This window comes from Pangasianodon hypophthalmus, chromosome 16 (genome assembly GCF_027358585.1).
Source record: "Pangasianodon hypophthalmus isolate fPanHyp1 chromosome 16, fPanHyp1.pri, whole genome shotgun sequence".
NCBI lineage: Eukaryota > Metazoa > Chordata > Actinopteri > Siluriformes > Pangasiidae > Pangasianodon > Pangasianodon hypophthalmus.
The window spans coordinates 14010341-14016340 of NC_069725.1; the positions used below are offsets into that span (position 1 = coordinate 14010341).

The 6000-nt window shown below is 40.2% G+C and overlaps 1 protein-coding gene across 4 annotated transcripts in view; it reads right to left on the reverse strand.

Annotated features, from left to right (window-relative positions):
* Positions 1-4148, reverse strand: part of sulf2b (sulfatase 2b) — a 133043-nt gene extending 128895 nt beyond the window's left edge. For 2 of the 4 annotated variants that reach the window (XM_026920634.3, XM_026920633.3), the window contains exon 1: positions 3615-4148. The gene's annotated coding sequence lies outside the window, so the exon portion shown is untranslated. The remainder of the gene's footprint in view (positions 1-3614) is intronic. The other 2 variants (XM_053241028.1, XM_053241029.1) reach the window with 2 other exon arrangements.
* Positions 4149-6000: the final 1852 nt, after the last annotated feature.

Here is a 6000-nt window from a genome sequence, read left to right on the forward strand (position 1 = left end):
GTGTGTGTATAAATAAATAAAATCCTCACGGGAACCATAAAAAATGTGTCACTGTAGGGTCAAAACTGTCACACATTCCTATCATTTGATTTGGTGTCCCCATAAACAGTTAAAAACATGGCCACACACACTCACTCACACACACACTTAAGAGAAAATCCTATTCTATCCCATTCTCTCATTCTCTGAACAAGTTGTATGTGAGGCTGTCACGAAAGTCCTTAGTCACGAATTACATTCCAGAGTGCTGTCTCTCTCACGCACACACACACACTTATAATATCTATTCACACGCACACACACACACACAAAACCACACACCCCCCGTCACACTTCAGATTACGTAAAAGGTGTTAAAGATTTCCTGTTGCAACACTCTAGCCTTTGACCCAGGGGCTATAACAGGCGGTTCACAAAAGTGCTGCTCAGTAATAGAGATTCAATGAAAACCACACAGAGCTCAGACTCACCTAGCAACCCAGACACACTAATCCGTTCTGAATACAGCTGAAATTATCCACTTATGCCATTCATACCCACACACGCTCACACGCACATTACTAAAAAGCAGGTTAGCATGCCTGGGACTGCTGTTTCGTTCAACAAAAGATGGTGATTTTTGTTCCATTGGAAATAATAATAATAATCCCTTAATATCTTACATCGTCTGTGAGGAAAGCAATAGCCATCATCCAGGCCATAGTAATGACAAGTACAACCGTGGTTACCAAGGAAATGAAAAAGAGATGTTTGTAGTAAAAAAAATGTTTATGTTAAAGTAAATTAATGGCTATGTACGTGTGTGTGTGTGTGTGTGTGTGTGTTTGTGTGGCCATTTACAGATTTACACTAAGTTGTCATCATGCTGCACAGCATCTCACTGAGGGGGTCAAAGTTTGCATACAAGCTGCTTGGCATAAGTGGTTGTGATTTTGAGTGACAGCGATAGAAAGATAAACAGAAAGAAAGGGAGTGACGGTGTTTATGATCCATGAATCACTGCTCTGAAAAAGGTTTAACCAAGGAAAAAATATAAGAAGCCAAATGGTTGCCCTGGCATGCTTGCACATATTTCCACCTAAGCATACATTTTTGAAGACTAAGGTTATGAGAAACTAGGTGGACATGGACAGAAACACACACAGTGCAAACAAAAAGTCTTGTATTTTCGTAATAGTATATTGTAGACTCAGTATTTGTGCTGGGGTTCATCTTGAAACAACATAGAAAAACAATGAAAAAAGAAGGTTTCTATACAGAATGATCACTGAATTTTTTAGTACTACCATTACTCATCCAGATAGACTAGCTTGGATGAGGAAGAAGAAGTGAAGCAGAACAGAGAAAACAATGAGACAAAGAGAGAAATAACAATTTAGCAAACTACATAAATCCAAGCGGTATTTGTAGAACCTTCAGAGTCTTTGGAGGTGGAAAGAACTTGCCATTCTGCTGTATTTCTTGCCTACATTTTTCATCTTAAGTTTTCAACAGCTATACATTTGATAAATAAACAGGACTCATGGAATAGCTCCTTCCTGAAATTCATATCCTGCTCTCTGTGCTCTCTAATAGCAGACCTTTAGTGAGGTAGCACAAGTGTATTACGTTCACAAGTAAAAGACAGTGTACCAGACTGTGTAAAGGTTCAGTTCAATTAAAAAAAACAGTACATTTAATTTCAGTCTGTCATTTAATTATCCTGCAATTAAGTTTGTGCCTACCAATTCTCATTTTTCATAAGCAGTCTTATCAAGTTTCATTATGTACAGCACCATAGTCTAAGTTGTGTACTCACTTTTTCTTATGACCAAGCATCCAGGTTCTAGCTTATGCAGTGTTTCACCAAGTCATTATTAGAATAGTCAATGTCTCACCCACACAAATATTGCAACTAAGAAAACTGCCAGATAAAGCCAACTATAACCTGATGAGATGGCCCTAAGGGTCATGTGTTTTTGTCTATGAAAGAGATTAAAGCATTTTCATGTTTAGGTAACTCCCTGGCAAATAATCACGTCCCTGAAACTTCAGTCACCCCCAAACTGCTGATCCGTGGGAAATTAGTAATTAAATGTAAACATTAGCTAGATCATTAGCTAGATCAAAACACTGTCAGTTTCCCAATGTAAATATGCCACAAAATGTCCCTGAGAAGGTAAAGATAAAATCATACACACACACACACACACACACACATCCATCTATCTAATGCATGAGTCTCTTATATGTGCATCAGCCTGGACCCTTTTACAGGGTGATTTTTTTTTTTGACATTTTATCCTATATGATCTGAAATATGTTTCTTGTTTCTCGTCCAGAAGCACAGTTCTAGCATTTTAAAAATCTGGTTATCCCTAACAATCCAAGGGGAGAAAACTGCATTTAAAGATTCCAATCCAACTCCACTGAGACACCAACACACAAGACTGAGACAACACTGAGACACCATTGAGACGCCACTGAGACACCAACACACAAGACTGAGACAACACTGAGACACCACTGAGACGCCAACTCACATCACTTTGATGATCAGCATAATCCACATCAGTCTCTCTCGTCTGATCTCCTGAGGTAATTTAAACACTTACGCTCTTATATTAGTGCTGAAATAATCACTAATTAATTCAGAGAGTTCTGTTTTGTTACATTCCTCATATTTTTATTATGTATTATATTTATTAATACACATGCTTTTCTTTGTTTTGATGATGTGATGGTGCAAGAGCATTGAGGACTTTTTCACAACCATTGTCCGATAACAAAGTAAATAAAAACTTTTACAGGTCATTTTGGTGCAATATATTGAAAGTTTATTAACGAACAAGGTTCAAATTTTGTTATAGTCAAAAATAGAAATTTTGTCAAAATCCGATTTTTTGCCATTTTTGTGTTCCAGAATTCAGCTACAGCGACATCCGATGGGTTTTCCCACACCACAACACATAATTATGGTAGAACCAAACAGCATAAATTTGAGCAACTGTACCATTCCCTATTTTGTGCATCTTCTGTGAACCAATTTTACAAGATATCCTGTGTGCTTGTTTGAAGCTTGGTTATCTGATCTACAGCCAGATACAAGATCAAAGAATCTGTCAAATGTCAGATAAGCTTTGGGGTCTTACTGCCAGGAGCAGCATCGATTTTAGTGCTCTTTTTTGTTTTCTTTAAGAGCAAAAAGAGGGGGTACAACCAGTGCATACATCCTTTATAATTAAACTATCTGATTGAGTATGATAGTGTGACCCTCCCATTCCCACACCAATAGGCCCTGTCAGTTAACTCAGCAACAGCAGCCACATGCCATCACTTACAGTGCACATGTCATACAAACACGTGTATGCAGCCATGCAGAGAGCTGTAAACATCAGCAGTAATTTCATCTTGTATACAATGTACTTGTTTAAGAAGGAGAAATGAAAAGGGAGAGACATGAGCCTATGAGAGTGGAGCATTAGAAAAGTGTGCTGTGTTAACAGTTACTGTTGGGCTCTGTTAGAAGAGCAAGTGCAGGACAGATTTATACAGAGAAAAACAGAGATGGAGAGAGAGAGAGAGAGAGAGAGAGGGAGAGATGGGGGAAAGTAGGGCATGTCACATGAGCCTACCTGACACACCAGACTGCAGGTCCAATGGAAACTGCTGGAGAGGGAGCAGGTGGCGCTTTTGTCCCTTATGTCTTGCAGAGGAACCCCCAAAGCTGAGGGAGCAACACTGAGCAATGTCCCAGTCACGCCACACTTCTCTCCTGTATTCCCTCTCTCCCTCTCTCTCTCTCTCTCTCTCTCTCTCCCTCCCTCCCACTATCTATCTCCTTTGGTGCACTCCCACTTAAGACTGAACAAAACTCTGTAAAGGACGCCTGTCATAGGAGCAGTGAATGGAAGACAGGGTGGAGAAAAAAGTTTTGAGACACAGGAAACTGAAAAGCAGAAGTTCTTGTCTAAGCAGTTTCAGTTTCCCAAGCTAAACTACACTCCCTCCTTCTCTGTCTCTGTCTCTCTTTTTCTCTTGTTATCTTCCTTTCTTTTAGACAGGACAGGTTTAAGTGTGGTAGAGCAATAGCGCTGGCTGAACTGGGACACCAAGAGCCATCTGTTGAAACATGCCTCCCTCTTTGCCTTTCTTACACACTCGCACAGCACTGGAGAGGCAGTGGCAGAGAAGAGAGGGGGGCTGTACTCCCTGCCAGTGCCCAATCTGAACACACAACACACTCTTAGTGCACCACAGGCGGAGCCTGCCTGAAAGAGAGACACACAGGGTGAACAAATGGGACACACACACATACACACACACACACACAGAGCGAGAGAGAGAGATAGGAAAAGGGTCTTTATTAACTTTATTAATACCCTTCTGCTGTATTAATAGCTATTCAAGTGATATCATGGCCAGTGTTATACATACAAGGCTCAACATAAACTTTAAACACTCACAATCAATAAAAAAACCACAAACCCATTAAGTCACTTATAGTCACGCTGATATTGCAATTCACACACTTATACCTCATATACATGGCAATGTACACATCCACCAAGTTTGCATTCTAAAAAATGCATTTATGCAGTGTATTGACACTTGATTTCCCGTCCCATCTGCAGACGCCCCTTATCTTTTGATATGTCTGCTCTGTCCATCTGTGTGTGTGTGTGTGCTCCTATGTACCCTGCCCCCCTCCCACTCTTTGTAAAGGCACCATGGGTTCCCACCAGCTGCCACACACACATTATATGTGTGTTTGGGTGCCAAGGTGTGGAGTTTTATGAGGGTTTTCCTCTCATTTTTCCATACAGCTATGTATTTATACTGTATTCTTTATTTATGTGCTTGTACCTATTTCCAATGAAACAGAATGTTTCAGACAAAAGTCCTTCATCAGCTGTGTAAGCAGGGTGCTTCTGAGGCTGTAGACTATATTCAGTCAGGTTCATAAATATTTGGATATTGACAGAGTTATTGATATTTTTTTAGCTGTCTACCACTGTATATTTGGAGTTTAAATTAATTAACAAAGATGCTCAAAGTACAGACTTTCTGCTTTAATTTGAGAGTATTTACATCCAAATTGGGCGGAAGCTGTAGGAATTATAGGCAAAGGTATAAGCTAAACTGAAGGTAAAACGCCCCCAAGAACAATGTTGTGAAGTCTATGAGTTCTAGACTTCAGGCAGGCATTGACTGCAAAGGATTTCCAACCAATTATAAAAATGACAATTTAATTTATGACTACATTAGTTCGTCCAGTTACTTTTCGTCCATTAAAAAGAGGAGGGCCACATAAAAACTGTTGTAATTCCTACTCTTTTGACCTGATTTGGGATGTGAATTCCCTTAAATTAAAGTTGAAATTATGCACTTTGAGCTTATATTCACAACTGTACAATGCCATATTCAGATTTACATTACTTGTTCGAGTTGTGTGTGCTGGGTGGTGGTCTAGACGCTATTGGAAAAACCCTATTGCAGGTACCTCTACTCAAGAAAAATCAACCTCAGAGGTGTGGCTTTTATAAAAAGTAATTTTAATAATCTGAACAAGCCATCCAGAAAATTAGCTTAAGCACCTGTGTAAGATGAATCCAAATATAGCTAACTCACTCATTCACTCACTCACTAGACGCTCAACCCAATAAGGGTCGCAGTGGAGCCAGAGCCTATCCCAGAAACACTGAGCATGAGGCGGGAAGACACCCTGGATGGGACGCCAAGCTATCGCCGGGCACCATGCACACGCATTCACACACTCATTCACACCTAGGGATAATTTATCTTAGATAATCCACCTACTGGCATGTTTTTGGAAGGTTGGAGGAAAGCAGACAACGCCTGCGGGGAGCACATGCACAGAAGCTCTACACAGACAGTAACCCGATCAACCCGATGGGATGGTGGAGCTATGACGTGGCACTGCTACCCACTGTGAACTTTACAGAGAACTTTTCCCATGTAGATATCGATTTATCTTTGGAACTGAAGTCGCTAACTCTG